Source organism: Pteropus medius, unplaced genomic scaffold (assembly GCF_902729225.1).
Source record: "Pteropus medius unplaced genomic scaffold, Ma_sr-lr_union100, whole genome shotgun sequence".
In the NCBI taxonomy this organism is placed as follows: Eukaryota; Metazoa; Chordata; class Mammalia; order Chiroptera; family Pteropodidae; genus Pteropus; species Pteropus medius.
Window position 1 is genome coordinate 1,981,032 of NW_024356248.1, and position 19,510 is coordinate 2,000,541.

Genomic DNA, 19,510 nt, shown 5'->3' on the forward strand with positions numbered 1-19,510 from the left:
CCTCACTTCCCACAGAAATGCTTACGGGCACACGTGGCTTCACACACGTGTAATCCCTGGGCAGCCCTGGGCGGTGACAGTCCCCCACCTGCTCATCTTCACCACGATCTTGTGGAGGACTTGGGCATTCCTGCCAAATGCCCTCACCTGTGGCCACACGGCTCCCCTCCATGTCGTCAGCTTCCTAGACCCCCTCTTCCAGCTGTCAAGAGGTCCCCCTGCATCAGGCAATTTCCTGGGTCTTCCCGTCCACATACGCTCTCGCATCCACCCCAACCCAGCCAGTCGGTATCTCAAAGGAAAACAAAATCAAGATAAACAGTTTTCAGCCCGCGTACTGTGGCGGGTAACCACATCCTGCCATGTCCACCGCTGGCGGTTCTAAGAGATTTATCTTCCTCTGACCACACACTCATTGATATTTCCCCCAGCGCTACTTGCCCGGTCCACCAGAGTGTAATGTAAAGCTATTCCAGTCAGAAATTGAACTCAGGTGGAGCGCTGGGCCAACAGGCGATTAAACCCTGAGGTCCCCTCTGGTCCAGGAAGAGGGGCTGGGCGGAGGAGTGGCTTCCCCTGACAGCCTGTGCCTTCAGCCGTGGCCGGCTGGCCTGGCATTCTCAACTCTGGTCCAGAAGCCTCTGTCCAGAGATGCCCGATTGCCTGGCACCCCTGAGACAGAGCAGCTGGGCACCATGATTTATGAGCTGAGGAAGGAAAGGTTGCCAGAAGCTTAGTTAAGCAACTTTTGGAGAAACACAGACAAAGAAATAGAAATAGGGTTGAGAACCAGAGTTGGAAAAAATCTCAGCTCCAGAGCCGCTTGCCCTCACTGTCCACTCCTATGCTACTAGCCTCCTGCTCCAGCTGAAATCTGCTCAAAGTCAGCATCTGCGCACAACGACAGAGGGTAGTGACTGGCTGGGCTCCCTGCTGCCTCCAATTCCGAGGACTCAGGAGAAAGCTCAGCTCTGCTTTTGGGGAACAGGGGCCAAGTCGTCCTCTCTGATGTGCCCCAGCCGCCACCCAGCTCTGCTGTGCAAAGTCCCAGCATCCCAAGCAGATGGCAAGGGGTGGCTGCAAAGGGCTCCTGGAGCCCAAAGCCATAAGGCTGAGCCAAATCAGAACAAACAGGCGGAGGTGTGGAGGGTGAGCTGAGGGGATGTGAATGCTGAAGACTCACAACAGGGAGGCCTGAAGCTTCCTCTTAAAGGACTTGCGCTTAGGAGGACATTCCAAATAGGAGTTGATGTGCTGAGGAGGCAGAGAAAGGCCTCGGTGGCCCCTCCAACCGAGCTGGGAATGAATGGCCAAGGAAGCTCTTGCAACGCCAGGCAGTGTCCATCCAGGCAGCAGCCACTGCAGGGCAGGTCCCACAGCATAGAAAAGTGAGCTTATCACCCTGGGCCTGGCAGGGCCATGACCTCCTTCAACCCATGTGGCTTGACACTGCAGCCTGGACATAGGGCAAGAACTTTCTGCCTTGGGAAGCAAGCTTTTGAAACGGGTCACTGGCTAAGGCAGACAGACATTCCATTGAACATTTGAGAATGGGTTCGAGAGAAACAAGCCTTCTAGGGCAAAGCCTCCTAGCTGTACGAGTCTGAAATACAGACTCTGCAGCCTATTGTCAGGAACTAGGCCCCTGGTGGCAGAAAGCACGGAAATCTGCAGCCACTCTCATCTGTCCCCACCTGGGAAGGCCCTTCAGACAGAAGTGGGCTCACACTGCGAAGAGATGGCGTGGGGAATTCATGCCACACCCGTCTGCCCTCAAAGGACCTTTCTGAGGATGCCCATCCCCTCGGTCACCCAGTCCTCCTGCCATCCAGCCTCAGCCTCCCTCATAGGACCACATGGCCCCAACAAGTCCACGCTGGTGGCTCTGACCCACTTTGCTTTCTTCAGGCCACAGCCTCAAAAACGCTGATGTGACTGCTCCCCACCCCCATCCTCAGAACCTGAAGCCAAAGGAAATTCTCAAGAGAAAACACACACTTCCAAGTCTCCCTCCCACACAGGTACCCCAGATTTGTCAGCCGCAGACACCTCCCAGCCCTGCATGGACCTTGACAGGCATGTCTGCAGCCGAACCATGGGCCTCCTCTTGCTCAGGCCACTCCTGCAGGACTCCGTGGTCGCTGCAGCCACACTCGGGACCGTCCTCGGGAGACCTGGGGCCTGGTTCCAGCTCAGCAGCAGACTCACATTGTCAACAGATCCCACATCTCCCAACCAGGAGCCTTTACATTCAGAGCCTCTAATTCCCTATGACAGGCCCTCAACCTTCTGGCTGTCTGCCTCTCCAATTGCATTTCATGCCTCCATTTCTTATCGCCTCCCTCCCTGGATCTTTACCTGATTAGAATCCCTGACCTTTGTACAGTCTTTCGCGGTTTACAAAGGGTTTCCATGTGTGCCATCTCCTTTCACCCTCTATGAACACCTTGTAGCATGACTCTGAGAGGTAGAGTCACCTGCTCGAGGTCACACAGCCAAGCATGGAATTCAAGTTTTCTGATCCAAATGCACCGGACGACACTGCAGCGAACCTCGGCAGCGTCTCCAAGCACCTGCCTCAGCAAATGAGCTGCCACTCGCCACCCTAGGCCCCCATGCCCTTAACATCGTCTTTTTGAACTTTTAAAGGCTTCCCCCAGACCCAGCCAAAGCTCACCCTGTTTATTCTTCTACCCTGATTCCACTTCCCCAAGAGATCTACAAAGACCTAAAGATTTCCCTTACACCCTAAGACTTCTCTGGGGGCCTGTAAATTGCCCCTCTGCAAAGTACAACGCCATGTGACGCTAAGTGACACTTTCACCTAAGGCTTCCCAAAGGCCTGATGGGGAAAGACACAGTCTTAGCACACTCCCGGTGACTGCAGACTCATCTTTCAAGCATCACCCAAAGGATCCTCTGGACCCAAAGCCTTCCAAGCATCAAAGAAGAGAGGCAACTCCCAGGCACCCCGGGCGAACCATCAACCACAAAGAAGGCTGGGCCGGCGACTACAGATAGATGGTGCGCCACACCTCACCCAGCCCACTGACACGGGTGACCCCTCAGCCCTGCATGTTTCTCATGACACATGTTCAGGGATAGTGAGCACCACTGAGAACCATCCACTTCCCTTCTCCCCTAAAGCTGGATGGATTTATGAGCCCAGGTCAATAAGAGCACCTGCGCGGGTCTCTGCCCGGTTCACTATCATGGTCCTTGTGGGAGAAGCGTCTTCCAGTGTCTCTCTTTCATGTCCCTTATAAAGGACACCAACCTTGTCCCAATTTTCTGCTTTCCTCAATGCAGTCTACCTGGCATGCATTAAAGGTGGGACTGGTGACAGAGGCAATGCCCCTCATCATCACCAGAGTAGGAGGATGGACAGATACCCTTCCCTCCATCCACTAGGTCTGAGGGCCATGGATGATCCCCTCTCAGGGCTAGGCAGTGAGTGCCCCTGCACCACGCTGTGCCAAGGCCATTTCTCACGGTCACAGCAGAAACTTCTGCCAGGCTAAGGAGACCATTCAAGCCCCGGGTGCCATAACTCCAGACCATGTCAAGGCCAGAACCATCCAACACCCTAGTAATGACAGCACTTCCTCACACCCATACCAAGGACACCATCATGCGCTCACAAACTGGCAACCGCCACCCTGGAACCAGTCCGAGTGCTGTGCCCACCACCTACCTGTACAGAGGGCTGCACCCGCCTCACACCTGGGCGGCCACCATGGCATCAAGGTGGTGGCGAGTCTTCTGACACCCGTGCCAGAAAAACCACGCTGCTTGTGCCAGACCCACGCTGCCCACGCCCGTGCCACGGGTGTCACTGTCCCCACGCCCATGCCAGGGGCTCCATGGAGCGCACACCTGCCACCGGCGCGCGTGGCAGCCGCACCTCCGCCCGCGGACCAGTCCGGCGGGCCACCGCGCGCACCGGACACTGCCCAGCTGGCCGCGCCGCTCGCACCGCGCCCGAGCCCGGGGCCCGGCTAGTCACGCCCGCAGCCCCCTTACCTCCGGCCCGCCGCAGGGCTCGGCCCGCCGCCGCCGCCGCCGCCGCGACCGCCACCTCCATCCTGGGCTCCCCAAGGCCCCGATTCACTAACGCCGCTTCCGCAGGGCGCCGGCGCCGGCGCGAAGGCCGCCTCCGCCCCCCGGGGGACGCTGCGTCCTTTACGTAAACCCCACTCCGCCGCCAGCGGTGACCATGGCGACGGCCGTGGGGCGGCAGCGCCCCCTGGTGCCAGGGAGGGGAGCGGCGCCGAGGCCGGAGCAAGCGGAGCCTTTCGCCGGCGCCGGGCCCCCATGTGGGGGCGGTGGGCGCCCGGCTCCGGCCGCGGCGGGGGCTCCGTGGGCGGCCGGGGAGGGCAGGACCCGCCGCGCTGCCTTTGGGGAAGGGAGCCGCCTCGGTCTCCCTCCTTCAGGCCCCTCGTGACCAGGCTTAGCGTGGGAGAGGCAAAAAAGCAAGAAGGATCACTGAAGAACTGGTTCGTTTGGGGGTTGGAAAGAGAGAGATGGGTTCCGCCTCCCCGGGTGACTGAGGGCTCTTCGAGGTGTCTGAGCACTTCATCATCTGTGTCCTTCCACCACCTTCCGCCCCCACGGTGCCCAGCGTCGTGCCCGGCATCCGAAGGGGCACTGGGTCAATTTTGAATTCCTGGTAAACGAAGAAAATCTCCCTTCCTAAGTTCCTTTCACAGACACACATAACACACACATAAACACACACACGCATACACGCATGCCCATCGTTCAAGCTAGAAGTCACTTAATGCACCTTCCGTGAGCACCGCTTTTGAGTACGGAGCGGTATTGTCCCCTTGCGGGTTGTACTTTGCTGGGGGAGTGGGTGGACACCGAGACAAGCAGAACCCAGGTCTTGCCCTCAAGGAGCTCAGCCTGCGGGACGCTGGACCATCAGAACGCAGGTGCTCGTGTGGGAGCCAGGCGGAGCGCGCTGGCAGAGCACTCGGAGGGGGCCCTTGATCATCTTAGTGATGACCCAGCCGGGTCTCGGAGATGGAGTAGAGATTCGTCAGAGGCGAAAAGAGGAGTAGACTGTGTCAGCAGGGGAAGTGCTTCTAGCATGTTCTCTGGGCCCAAGAAAACAGCAGTTCGGTGCTAGCGAGAGCTACAGTGGAGCTTAAGGAGCTGTATGCAAGGGGTTGGGATTGAGGATCAGCTAGAAAATTACCTAGACGTTTGGCTTTAAAGTGAGACTGAGGCCAGGGCAGCCTTCCCATCCATTGAAGCAGGTAGAAGCTATTTCTGGAAATAGTTCTGTACCACCTGTGGTTATTTTGAAGGAAAACTACAGGTAGGATATCTCAGGAGACTCAAGGAAGAGTTGAAAACCCTCCCAGCCTCAGGAAGGGCAGGGATGGGGGGGGGCGGTTTAAGGACTGACCACTGCGGGAAAGTCTGGGGACCTTCTCTCCAGATTATTGCAATTAATCAGAATCAAAGCTGCCAAACTTAATGTCCCATGGTTCAAAGTTCTAGATTCTTAGAAGAAAGAATCTTATCGGTCCAGCTGGGGCCGTGGTACCTGCTGTGGCCAGGGGAGGGGGTGCCACGTAATACAGACATGTCAGCACACCCCTCCATTATTGAGAGAAGTCCTCAGCGAAGGGGAAATCATGACCCGAACAGCCACTCTAAAGATTATCTACTACGTTCCACCCCTGAGCTGCTCCTTGCACACAAATTCACACATGTAAACACACACACGTGCACGCACACACACACACACACACCCTTCTTTCCATTCATCCAAAGTGTCCTCACCAAACAAGTTCCAATAGTCCATGTTCAGCCACCTCCAGACTCAATGTCATGATCAAGATCTAAGTCCGAGATCTTAGAGGCGATGTTCATGTCTCCTCAAGTTCAACGTTGACCCCACCTTTACCAACTGGACTAAGCGGTAAATTTAACCATCAACAACATGTCCTTTGAACTCTTGCTACTCAAAGTGTGACCTCGGCTTGTTAGAAATGCAGACTCTCAGGCCCAAGAATCTCGGCAGATTAACAAACTCAACAGGTGATTTGAATGCACAGTAACGTTTAAGAAGCACTGCTAATATTGGGGGAAAGGAAAGATATGAGAAATTTTTTTTTTATTGTGATTATTCCTATTTAAAAGGAAAGAAGGGGAGGAGTTCATGATTTCATCTTGAGCAACTCCAGTAGCCAGCAAGGAAACACAGGTAGAGGCTGCGGTGTTTATTTCTGCAACTTGTTCACAAACTCCTAAAACATGTGTATGACATCCTCTAACTCTTTATTCCATGTTCCACTCACCTCCTCCTGCGACTCATTTGGTCAGGCTTCTTTGCTTGGTGCACTGACGTGAGTCTCCATCCCCGAGGGCCTGCAGCATTGGGGATCCCGGCTGTAAAGCGTCATAGCAGGTGTCCATCTATATTTACCACTAGGCACGATGATGTAGGAGGTACTCCATGGGGACCCTGGGTTCCACCCATACCCCTCGTGTGTGTGTGTGTGTGTGTGTGTGTGTGTGTGTGTGTGATGAAGACCCCCAAATGGCCAGGTAGCAATCTGTGCCTCCTGGTTGAAATATTCCTCTGTTTAGTTCTAAAACCATCAGACAATCAAAACTTAACAGGAAGCAGACAGCAGACACTCTGATGATGGTGAGAGTCACCATCGTCACCTCCTCCCCTAGTCCTGAGACCCTTGGAAGAAACATACCATCACGGGTTTCCAGTTCAGAGCACGTGTTCTCTGGGGGCCTGACCTGGTCCGGCTAACAGGCTGCACCCTCTCTGCTCCGCCGCCCTGCTGCCCTTCCTTCGAGTGCCTTCGGGCCCAGTGCTGATGGGGTTTGGCCAGGTGTTTTCGAAGACAGCCGCCAGCATTGTGAGCAGACTGGAGCTTGGAGGAGGAGGACGGGAGTGAGGGCAGCAGAACAGGCGGCAAGCATAGACTGGTTCTGGTCCAGCCGCCAGGCTGTGTTCCCTCAGCGCAGTGCCAAATTCCCACTCTGGCCTCAGTTTCCCCCTGGGTCCCAGTGGGGATAATAACATGGCTCCTCCTCCCAGGGGGGCTGTTCAGATTAACTAATTAATGAGTGTGACATCGTCTGCTTCCACAAAGGGGCTGATTAAATGCTGAGTGCTGTTATTAGAGCGATGGAGGGTGTGTGACAGGCAGAGTTGACTAGAGACAGATCTGCTCCCCTCGCCTCCTCCCCACCCCCTTTCTCCGTCTGCCCCACGCTCTGCAAGCTGAACATCTTGCAAGACAAAACCAAGACGATTTTTGGCACTCCCAAAACAGTGTATAACTTTTGCGCATTTCCCCTGTACTGGAATGTGAGTCACGGCTGAGCGGCATAGCGTAATGTGTCTTCGACAGCTGGCACAGCTGTGCCCTGCCCCAGACTCTAGGCTCCCAGCAGCTGCACAGTGGAGTGGCTCGGCTGGTGATTTCATCAGGGTAGAGCTGCCTACAGACGACAACTGCAGAATCCCTGAGCTGGACATCAGCCCCCTGACTGCACTGCCCCGTGGTCCTGGGGACTGAGTGACTGCCGTCCCTCACAGCCTGAGGGAGGGAGAGCCATCACGGCACACTGGCTTCGGGCTGGAGGGAATTCAAAGCATGCAGGGTTTTAAAGTATAAAGTGTCTATTCATAGCCCTAGGCGATCCAATGACTATATTTTAGCTGGGATGCAGGGTATAGGATAACTGGATGAAATCACAGCTCTGGGGCATGGCGACTCTGGCCTAGCTATAGTCCAGAGAGGCCCCTGCATGAAATAGTGAATGTGACTTTCCCAGCAGCCAGTGTGAGATCATTGCCCATAACCAGATTCTGGGTCCCCCATCTCTGACGGTTGTAGGGTGCTGGCTCCCACCCCAAGTCTCGGTATTTGTGATGGGGTGACTGAGAAGGAATCACCCGGTCCGCCACCAGGTAAATAAGTCTACATCTGACATCCAAGGGGAATGTTGTTTACCCAAGCAGCACAAACTCAGCCTGACTGGGGAGATGAGAGAGAAGCTCTGGAGGCTGAGCTGTCAGACTCCCACGGGGAGAGAAATTAGCCAGTTTCTGAGGTCTAGGAAATGCATGTGAATGGGATCTGGGGCACCTGGAGCCAGCTCTGGATCCTCCGAGGCATCTCCTGGCAGGATTTCAGCCCTTCTCAGGCCTTCTTGTTCCTCCTGCTGTGAGACGCAGGGATGGGTCACAGGCTCAAACAGCCTGAAGTGGGGTCTGGACCACAGGGCCGTGTTGGCAGCTCAGGGATTAGAGATCAGCCACCATGGGGCTGTGCTGAGGTCCCAGGCAAGAGGCGGGCTGTTCCCTCCCACCAGAGGGGAACCTACAGGCTCATTCATACCTTTTACTTGAATAAGCACAGTTCACAGTCTCAACAAATCTGTGTGACGGGGCGGTAGTGGCGGAGATGCCGGAAGAGGGGCCGGTGATGGCGGGGAGGGGAAGAGGACTTTCCCCAAGGCGAAGCTCTGGGAGGTTTCTCCATTCTCATCTCATCTTCCATCCACTTGGGCGTCACCAGCCCCTTCACTGTCATGCCCAGAGGATTGTGGGAATCTTCGCGTTGCGTTAAACCAGCCCATTTGGGAGCATCTGCTCCCTGATGGGCATTGTAGTAACTAGTTTTTCTCCTCGGGGCACCGGGGAGCTGCAGAAGTGTAAATACAGTTGTCTCAGGGGAAAGCTTGCGTGGTTACTGACTAGTGCGATTCATCTGGACTTTCTGGACACCAATAACATGAGTAGAGAGTCTGTCTTTTTGACGGTGTTCATCCATCCACCCATCCCCCAGCCACTCATTCATTCTCCCACCTGCCTCTTCACCCACCCATTCATTCACCCCTCCCCTGCCTCAGTTCATCCACTCACCCATCCTTCTACCCAGTGAGGAGAGAAACACACACTCTGAGGATCACCAGGGCCTAGGGATGCCCTCAGCCTCAGTCTCAGCTCACCAGCATCCCCAGGGCAAGAAGGCTTGAAGATCCTTCATGCGGATCAAACACAGGAGCGAAATGCTGATCGCTTAGAGAGAGAGGCCCGATCCTCCTTCACAGACGGCTCGATGCCTTTCCAGGGACCTGTGAGTCATGCTCACTGCCCTGGAAACAGTCAGCCCGGCCCCTGAGGTGGGAGGGATGTGCTAATGTCTTGTGAGGAGACCGAGGCTCGGGGAGGGGCAGTGAGTTGCCCACATTAGAATCAGAGCTGGGACCTAGAACTGGGGCTATGGACTCTCAGCTCAGTGGTGGGTTGGGGTCGGGTTGCCCGATTTAGCAAACAAACCAAAAAACCAGGCTGCCCAGTGACATTTAAAATTCAAATGTAACTGGGCGTCCTATATTTTATCAGGCAGTCCTAGGTGCGGGTGATTAATCCTTGATTAATCCTCGCTTCACTACCAAGCAGGGCTTTCTGAGGACCCAAATTCCCGTGCTGTCCAGAACACAGCCTGTTTGTCCCTTAGGCAGAGCTGGCCACCCTCTGACCTACTTGGCCTCCATGAATCACCCTCCTCGCCTCTGAGCAGACCCAGCCTTCTGACAGGTCACCGGTTCTCAACTTACTCTGCCCAGGCTGCACCCCAAGCCAATTACGGCCGAATCTCTGGGCCTTAGAGTTGTTAACGTTCTTCCTGCATGCAGCCGAAGTTGAGATCCACAGTGCTGGCCGGACCCACGTCTCCGCTGCTCACGTCGAATTAGTTCTGCCTTTGCTTCCTGAAAGAGTCTTGGGAACCTCAAGGCCTCAGCTGCTCCGCTTCTGCAAACCACCCTGTTGCAGGCCCTCAGCCCTAGGCTCTCCTTAGTGCTTTCTGGTTGACTGAGGAGTTTTGGATTCAGAGAATGACAGTTTCTGTTTATCCCAGGCCCATCAGGGACACAGGGGTGGGAGCCCCCTGCTGGCATCCTTGTGTCCCCGATGTACTGACTGGAGCACTTGGGGGAGCCCCTTGGGGTTCCATGGTCAAGGCCAGGCAGAAAGCAGGTTGTTCTTTGAGCTGATTCTTTGTTCTTTGAGCCCAGTCCTCCAGGAGGAGTTGGATCTCTGTAGCCTCCTATCCCTCTCCCCGACAACACACAGTGTGTCTGTGACTGCTCATCAGTGCCTGTCCTCCCCCTAGACTCAATGGAGGATGGCGAGAGACAGGCCTGTCTTCTGTGTCCGCAAAGCTTGGCTGGTGGATGGAGCAGGGGCTCAATTAATATCTGTGTAATCTGTGGGCGAACCTTTAGCAATCATGAACTTCAACCCCGCCCTTGTACAGGGAAGACAACAGAGGCACAGAGAGGGGAAGGGACCTGCCCCAGGTTGCACAGTGGAGGCTGAGTTAGGACTCCAATTCAAGGCTGTGGTTCCCATTCCGTGTCACTAGGCCCCCAGCCCTACTCCCTCCTGCCCCACCCCTCTCAGCCCCGTTCTGAGCCATCAGCTTCTCCTGCATGCAGGATGACCACCCCCGACCCTCCATGCATACACACACACTCTCTCTCTTCCCAAGGCTTCTCCTTCTGGGAAGGGTCGGGGTGACCCTGGCAGTGGGTGGATAGACAGGTAAAGGTGGGAGGAGAACTATATTTCATGGCAGACCAGCCAGAAGCTTCCTCTGTCAAACAGACTTCTAGGTGACAAACCCCTGTAGGATATGCAAGGAGCTGGAACTTCCATTTCGATAGGTCTTGCTGAGTGGACTTTGCCCTCTCCCTCAGCCTCCTCTTATGTCTGCATGGCCACCGAGCTCCCAGAGCCTGCTTTTCCCCGGGCTAGTCACGAAGCTGGAAGGTCCACAGCAGGATTTGGACCCTCCTTCTCTGGCTGTGAGGCCCTCTTCGAGGCTCCAGTTCCCTGGTCAGGGAAATGGGTCCAATAATATTGCCCTGCTGGGGTGTTGGCAAGGGTTCCAGGCGTGATGCTTGGCCAACGGGCTTTCCCTGAGCCTTTGTCCTGGGCTTTTGGTGATATTCTAAGCTGAACGTGAGCGTAGTTAGCAGGCACTCAGGACTGATCCCTGATTGGACAAACCAATGTCATCCGTCCCCTCCTGAGGTGTGAGTCAGAAGGTGGCCTTTTCGGTAAATGGATGAATGACCATGGCTTCCTAAAGGACTTCAAAGAGACCGAGCGCCTTTCAGAGACTTTCCAGCCTCTTGAGGCCATGTCAGGAGGCGGCAGCAAGCACTGGCACCACGGGGCATGGGAGGCAGGTTTGCGGTGGGTGCCCCTGGGTGAGGGGACTCCAGAGGGGACAGAACCAGGCAGGCTGCAGTGGGCGGGGCCAACCCAGGGTTGGCCTCGGAGCTCAGACACCCTTTTCTTAACGGTTTAGAAGAAAAAATTTTTTGTAGTAAAATATACATAACATAAAATTAACCATTTTCAAGTGTGCAGTTCAGAGGCATTAAGTACTTTCACATCGTTGGACAACCACTTCCAGAACTTTTTCATCATCCCATCCTGAAACTCTCCATGAAATAAGAACTCACCGCTCCACCCTTTCCCTAATCCCTCAAAACCACCACTTGACTTTCTGTCTCTCTGAATTTGACTAGTCTAGGTACCTCATATGAATGGGGAAGGGCTTGAGAACAGGCTTCCCTAAGAGGTACCACTTGGACGTGTGAATTATTTGGAGCTGAAGGCAATCGAGACCCTACGGGCTCACGAGAAGCTTTGACCTCTCCATTAAAGAATTCAAATTTGATGCCTTGCCCATAATAAGAGTTATTACCAGAAATAGCTTTCTATCTATGGGACAGGGCAAACTACTAATTACTAAACATCCGCTCTTCTTATCATCCCGCAATGCCCTTCCTCCCCTTCCTTGGCTCGTTTTCCCTTTCTGTCCAGGAACCTCTCGTGTTTGTGAGGGTCTCTGACTCTCTCCTGTATGTGGGAGTTCCCATACGTGTGTATGTAATTCAATTTGGTTATTTTCTCTTGTTAATCTGTCTCATGTAGATTTAATTATTAGACCAGCTGAAAGAACCTAGAGGGGCAGAAGAAAAGTTTTTCCTTCCCCGCGGTGGAAGCATACAATACTTGTCCTTTTGTGTCTAGCTCGTTTCACTTAGTATAATGTTCTCAAAGTTCATTCATGTTGTGGTCTGTGTCAGAACTTCCTTTCTTTTAAAGGCTGAATAATATTCCATTGTCTGTAGAACCACATTTCATCCATTAGTGGGCATTTGGGTTGTTTCGGCCTTTGGTAATGACAATGATAATGATCATGATAATAATGATAAAGCTAAGAACATCATACGTGTATAAATATCCAGTCAAATTCCTGCTTTCAATTCTTTTGGGTATATACCCATGTTAAAAGATAAACTGAGACGTATTAAAAGTTGTAAGGGTTTATTTAACCCAAAATCGATTTGATCAGGCAGCATCCTGATAGAAAGGAGCTCTGAGGAACTGTGAAAGACTTTTAAAAGCAGAATGGCACGGGAAGAAGGGAGTTATAGTAAGCAAAGAAGTGGGTTCGTTGTTGCAAAGTTACTTTCCTTTAGGGAATGTCAGGGGTCCATCAGGCAGATGACCTCCCTAGTGCTGATCAGGCTATTCCTGGTTGGTTCAAGATTCCATTTCTGGAAGAGCTGAAAGTATAATTAAGTTAAATCTCAGTTTGATGATGTGGGGCTTAGCATAAGCAATTCCATTTTGGACCTGTTGTCTTGTTTGTAACACCCAGAAGTAGAATTACTGCAGCATACAATAATTTTATGTTTAATTTTTTGAGGAATCTCCATACTGTTTTCCACAGCGCCTGCACATTACATTCCCACCAGAAATGTACCAGGTTCCAATTTCCCCACTTCCATACCAGCACTTGTTATTTGTTGTTGTTTGTTTTTTATAATAATCATCTTGAAAGATGTGAAGTGGTACCCCGCTGTGGTTTTGATTTGGATTTCCCTGGTGATTGGTGACGCTGAGCATCTTTTCATATGCTTATTGGCCATTTTTAAGTAGGTTTCAAAATTTTCTTTATTGAAGTAAAAGTTATATACTAATTCTAAGTGTGTACAGTTTGATTAACTTATAAATCAACTGGGTAACCATCATCCAGATCAACTGGATGAACATTTATAACATTCCGCCATCCTAGAAAAGCTTGGGTGCCCCCTTCCCATGAGGGCTTCTGAAGGAAACCACCTTTCTAACTTGGATTGCCATGGATGATGTTACCTGTCCTAGACCTTCAAATAAACAAAGCCATGGATGTTTATTTTTGTGATTGGCTTCTTTTACTCATTGCTATATCTGTGAGATTCATCCAGCTCATTGCAGGTACAAATAACTTATTCTTTTTCATTGTTGTGTAATATTCCAGAACACGAATATACCACAGTGTATTGGATTAATCATATGACATTGCTAATATGCCAACTTTTTATCTACAAAAAAAAGGGCATTTCATAAGGCTCCACCTAATATTTCTCCATTCTATAGTTGATGGATATTTGCTGTTGTGAAGATTTTGGTATATGTCTTGGTGAGCATATGCATGAGTATATTCCGAGGGATAGATTTGCTGGGTCATAGGGTATATGTATGTTGGGTTTGGCCAATTCTTCCAGTTTTGCCAAGTGGTTTTGCCATGTATGAGAGCTCATACATCTACATCCCTGCCGACATTTGGTATGGTCAGTCTTTTCAGTTTTAGCCAGTTTTCCAACCTCCTTTTAAGGAATGTGGCCCCAACTTGTTCTCATCCCCATCCACTGCCTCAGTTGGTTATAGCTGATTGCCCTGGGCTGGCCCCAAGTCTGTAGCCACCTCTGTAAGGGCTGGACAGGAAGATGGTTAACCATCTGGTGGGGGCCGGTCTGAGCCCCAGCCCACGGAGTCATTCCATGGTGAGTGTGCAAAGTGGTGATTCATAAGCAACATATATTTGATTATTCAGATGACCAAATATATTTATCATGTATTTGGTCTTCCTCTGTGGTTCCTGGATTACAGCTCCTCAAACCGTTGGAATTTCCTTTGCAAAAGAGTGATGGGAGCATCTTTTGTTATAATATTTAGCCTTTTGTCCTCAGTTCCTGAGCTCGCTCAGGTCCATAAAGGTGAAATACATGTCTTAGTATTCATAACAGATGCCTTTCCACCACAACTGGGGTTATGTTAATGAGGTGACTTTGGGAAAGCACCTGAGAATGGAGACTGGTTGCCAGGGGAACCAACCATGAATAGAGGGTTGGAACTTTCAGTCTCGCCCCCCGTTTCCAGGGAGAGGGACTGGAGGTTGAATCAATCACCAACGGCCAACAATTTAATTAATCATATCTAGGTAATGAAGCCTCCATAAAAATCCAAACGGACAGGGTTCAGAGAACGTCCATGTTGGGGAAACAGAATGCTTCCAGGTGTCACCATGCCAGGTCCCTAGTGCCACAAGGACAGAAGCTCCTTTGTTCGAGGCCTCACTCTCCATATCTCTTTATCTGGCTGTTGATTTGTATCCTCTAATAATCTCCTTTGTGATAAACTGGTAATCTAGTGAGGAAACAGATGTTCCTGAGTTCTGTGGGCCACTCTAGCAAATTAAACAAACCCGAAAAGGGGTCGTGGGAACCTCCGATTTATAGCCAGTCTGTCAGAAGCCACAGGTAACAACCTGGACCCGTGATTGGCATCTGGAGTGGAGGGCAGTCTTGTGGGACTGAGCCCTCAACCTGTGGAATCTGATTCTGTCTCCAGGTAGATTGTGTCAGAACGGAGCTGAATTCTCAGACATCCTGCTGGTGTAGGAGAATTGCTCGTTGGTGTGGGGAAGCCCCGCCCACACACACACACACACACACAAGATATGCACATTGGAACTAGGTCCAGAAACCCCAAATAGTGTGGCATTAGGCCCACCAAGTCAAGCCTTTCTTCAGGAGATACACCAGCAAAGAGCAGGTGACAGGGACCAGGATTGTTATGGTGACCGTGCATTCCCCCAGTGGGGCCATTTGGGGCCTGGGGGATTGTGTGGCTGGTACATCAACTGCCCCTCCTTGTGCTTTTCCTCGTTGCCACCTGTGCCCTCAACCCGGCGTTCTCTGTAGGTCCCCCAAGCATCTTAGCATTTGGCTTCTACGTATGTAATGTTTTACAAGTGTATGTGGATGCCATTGTGATTAATAATATTTAAATTCGCCGAAAGCTTTTCTGAACTCACAGCAGTCTTTCGTGTTTTATTTTCTCAGCCAATGAATACATAAGAATACGGCTCTTAACCAATGGGGTGGGAATAGGTCCAACTGTTGAAATGTAAGAGGTAAAGAAATAAGAGTTCAGATGGGTCCTGAATGTATGCCAATAGGGCCATTTTGGGGTTCCCAAAATGGGGGTGGATAGGATGCTTCAAGTCCTCACCTCCCGGACATCACCCTTCCCTGAGCGATCCAGTTGAAGTGGCTTGAGTCCCTCTCCTCTGTACCGGGGAAGTCTAGCTTCTTGCTGGATGTCCGAGAACCTCTGAAGGATGCTTGCGCTCTCCTGTTACCTTAGTCCGCTTCTCTGCAACCTCGTCCAGTTCCCCTACCTGCTACTGCTATTTCTCTCCACAGTGCTTCAGCCAGACGCGGGCCTGGCCCTTGCTGATGGGGTGATCAGACGCGACCACAAGAGCTGGAATGTCAGGATTCAAAGCCCAGCTCTGCCATTGACAGACAAGCCAACTTGACCTTGGGCAAGCTACTCTGTCTCTCTGGGTTTTGATTTTCTCATTATAAAATGGAGGCGAGTCTGGCCCCTCCTCTTGGGGCTGGTTGAAGGTCACATGAGCTGAGATGGGTAAAGCACCCAGTGCTGGCAGTTAGGGGGCATGAGCTGTCATTTTGATGTATTACCCCACTGGAAGGTTTGGGGACGGAGGAGGAGATTACAGCCCAGCCTCAGAACAATTTACAGCTGCCCTCACGTCCAGCATTTCTTGCCATCCCCATGACAGGAAATGTCCCACCAGCCAGCTGTCTCCTCTGGGCTGGGGCCTGCAGCCATTTCTTGGGGCTCGGACCCTCCCCCCTTCATTCCACAAACTCTCACCCCCCTCTCAGCCGCCAGGAGAAGATACAAAGTTGATTTTTCAGGGCATCTACATTTTGGCCACAACTGCTGTCACGCAAGAGACTCTAAGACAATGAATGGTCAATGAGGCCAAGACAGTCCCCTTAGGAGTCTCAGAAATCCGCAAGGACATTTATTTACTTATTTTTGTCACAGTGGTGTGTGTGTGTGTGTGTGTGTGTGTGTGTAACTTGTTTATATATAAACACAAAGTAATTTTTGTATGCTTTTAACACACACAAATTTTTCCAGGAATGCGACTATTATGTTCACAAAAAGAGAAGATTGTCCTTTGTTTTGCTTGGAATCTTGCCAAGATGCATTGCCCATTTCACGTCACCAGCAACAACACACCACTCGCGGTGCCTGAGTCACCATCAGGACCACCTGGGCCCGTCTGCCTCCGTGGCTGTCGTGTTCCCGGTGGTCCCACCTCAGGAGTGAGTGTCCAGACACGTCATCCTGTCTCCTGCTGTAGCTGGCTTGCACTTTTCCATCCTGAAATTATTTTTTATTATAGATTCCTTTCCTTTTAGTTCTCCTTTAAATTATGGTTGAGATATTACATTGATTTTTTTTTTTAAAGGCTAGTGTGATTATTTATGAATTTCATTTCAGCTTGGCGAAGGGGGCGGGGTTTGGAGTCACCATTCAAGGGCCCAGCTTTGCAGAATTTAAGAAAACTATTCTGAGCCTTCGCTAGCCTGGAGGGATTTGTTTCTGAAATGAAGTTCTCAGGCTCGCTCGAACTTGGAAGCTGCTGCTTCATAGACTTATTCTATGAAGTCTCTCTTTTCCTCTCCCCTGTAAACGTTTTGGGTTAGCAATCAATCCCACTGCTTGTCTTTCTCCCAGGCCACTTTCTCCTTCATCTGTCCTCACAGAGTGTCCCCAAAGGGTATTCCCAATAAAAGACTGTGACTGTGCCACAGCTTGACTTGAAACCCTTCTGTGGTCCCACATACCCTGTGGTTCAAGCTGAATGCCCTCAGCCTGAGCCCGACACGGGGCACAGTCTCATCTCAGCACACGCCTCAGCCCTGAAAGTTCACCTCTGGAAGATGACTCTAGAAGGTTCCACAGGGGCCTGCGGTTGAGCAGTAGAGCAGTGGCCACTGCGAGAGAGAGAGCAAGATGTCAAGTTTTAGAGGATTCAGTAAAGAACACACGCATCCAAGTTAAGAACCAATTGAGACACGCAATAGACAGACAGAGATCAAAATATTTCCCTATGGCTGTGACTTCTGATCAGTGGCCAAGGGGGTTTCCTACTATCCCACCCTTGAACTTGACATTCACCCACTGAAATCACCCAGTCCCTGGCCCAAGTGGGGATTCAGGAGGCTCTTGACTGACTACCAGGCAAGAGCAGACCAGTAAGAGCTTCCAAAAGAGAAAGGGCTGGGCCAGACTTGCTCAAAAGCTCCCCAGTTTGGCCGTCAGATAAGTCATTTTTCTGTAGAGGAAGAGGAGGGAGTAAAGCATCAAGAAAGAGGCCGGAGCATTACTGTAATTCAATGGACACTCCTCCACACAAGGACCCTATGGGAGGGAGGGAGGGAGGGAGGAAGGGAAGTTGTGGCCCCAACTTGTTGTGGCCACAACACTGCCTGGGTTGTGTTGATGGCGGATCCCAGATGGAGCAGGAGCTGGGAGAGGAGGCTGAGGTCAGAGGAGACTGTCAGAGCTGGGAACTGTGCAGGAAACTTCTCTAATTTAAAATAACCTTTGGTTATCATCAAATGGTATACGTACTGCAAAAAGTTGGAGCGCACAGATAAGCAGATAGTCTGAGGACTATCACTGCAAATACCTTATCATCTGTCCTCTCAGATCTCTCTCTCTCTCTCTTTTTTATTTTTATTTTTATTTTTAGGCGAGGCAACGCTTGGTTGACCTCACAGACTGCAAGGACCTTGTCAGCTTACAATCTCTTATTTTTTTATTTTTCCCATCTACATCACCCGGTCTTCCTAGGTGGTCTCCCATCTAAGTACTAACCAGGCCCGACCCTGCTTAGCTTCCGAGATCAGACGGGATCGGGCTTGTTCAGGGTAGCATGGCCGTAGACCTCGGATCTCTTTTTATGCAAATAATTTTTTTTTTTTTATCACAACAAGATCATAGTGTCCTTGTTGCAAAATAAAATTTGCTTTTATTTTCCATTGAAAATCTTGACCTCTCTCTGTCAATACATTTTTTCAAATCTAGTGTTCAGCCTATATTTCAATTCCATCATTATCCCCCAAATGTCCTCTCTGCTGATTTGTGCAAACTAGGGTAACGTCAGGACCCTCCGGTTGGATGCCTTTAGGTCTCTTTTGGTCCGATAGGTCCCTTTCTCATGACGGTGACTTGTGAAGACTGAGTAGTTTGTCTTGCAAAATACTCCACCTTCAGGATTCGCCTCCTTGTTTCTCTCTTGTCTTGTTAGGTTCATTTCGTTGTCTCCTGTATGCCCAGTAAAATTGTTGGACTCAAGGTATTAGGCATTTCGGATGAGGATGCATCGTGGGTGATGCTCACATTTCACAATTCGTCACATCAGAAGGCACATAACATCACGTGAGTGATGCTGAGTGAGGGGGACGATTTCTTCCGGGGCTGGACCGAACGGTCGTCTCAGCTAGAAGGATCCTTTGAACTCCTTGCTCTCATTTCCAGACGTGGAAACTGAGGTACAGAGTGCAGCCTCCTGGAGCACAAGCCCCTGCTGTTGATGGAGGGTCTTCTCCCTCCAGGGCCCCCTTTGGAGCTTCTGCGCAGCCCCAAAATGCAGGAATTATGATTCTCATTTCAACAAAATTGAGGCTTCATGTGGCAAAGTGACCAGAACTAGGATGTGACCCCTGGGCTCTGTCTCCAGGCCCTTTCTCCTACCTGTGCCAGGCCCCAGGGCTCTGCCTGCTCTTCTCCATCAGGAAAAGCCTGGGCATGTCTAGCCCTAGAGTCCCCTGGGCCCAGCCTGGGGGTCAAGCTTGGGGCACACCTTTGCTCTGGGCTGGGGTGCAGGAGGACGTAGCTGTCTGGACCCCAGAATGCGCCAGCTCAGCAGGGCTCAGGTTTCCTCTGGGAAGGAGGGAGGCTTTGTGTAGGCAGCAGAGGACAGAGGGGAGGCTCTGGGGCTCCCAAAGTGGCCCTGGCTTTGGCAGCCCTAAAGCTCCTTGGTTTCCCTTCTGCAGGAATCTTTGAATTGGGAGTAAACTGAGTCTCAAACAGTTTGGAAAGCAGCTGGCTCTGGGACACACAGCTGGATGTGGCAGAGCTAGGACTTGAATGCAGGACCCGGCCTCCCCATTGCACCCCATTCCCCTAAACCATCCTGAGGGAGGCCCCCATGCACCTACCAGTCCTCAGCCCAGTTACAAGCCAGGTGAAATAAAGAGAGTGTTGGATAAGGAGTTC

At 51.5% G+C, this 19,510-nt stretch overlaps 1 protein-coding gene, 1 long non-coding RNA gene and 1 pseudogene across 3 annotated transcripts in view; all 3 read right to left on the bottom strand.

Moving 5' to 3' along the window:
* Positions 1-4,123, bottom strand: part of DAGLA (diacylglycerol lipase alpha) — a 61,524-nt gene extending 57,401 nt beyond the window's left edge. The window contains exon 1 of the mRNA XM_039860023.1: positions 4,024-4,123. The gene's annotated coding sequence lies outside the window, so the exon portion shown is untranslated. The remainder of the gene's footprint in view (positions 1-4,023) is intronic.
* A 2,000-nt stretch (positions 4,124-6,123) lies between these two features.
* LOC120600805 (uncharacterized) lies at positions 6,124-9,204 on the bottom strand. 2 transcript variants are annotated; one of them, XR_005652288.1, is made up of 4 exons: positions 8,912-9,198; positions 8,385-8,690; positions 6,726-6,908; positions 6,124-6,405 (listed from the first exon to the last, which is right to left on the bottom strand). It is a non-coding gene; the product is annotated as an uncharacterized LOC120600805 (long non-coding RNA). The 2 variants fall into 2 exon arrangements; XR_005652287.1 differs by having other exon boundaries at positions 6,726-8,690; positions 8,912-9,204.
* An 8,853-nt stretch (positions 9,205-18,057) lies between these two features.
* On the bottom strand, positions 18,058-18,176 carry LOC120600898 (uncharacterized; annotated as a pseudogene).
* Between the last annotated feature and the right edge of the window lie 1,334 nt (positions 18,177-19,510).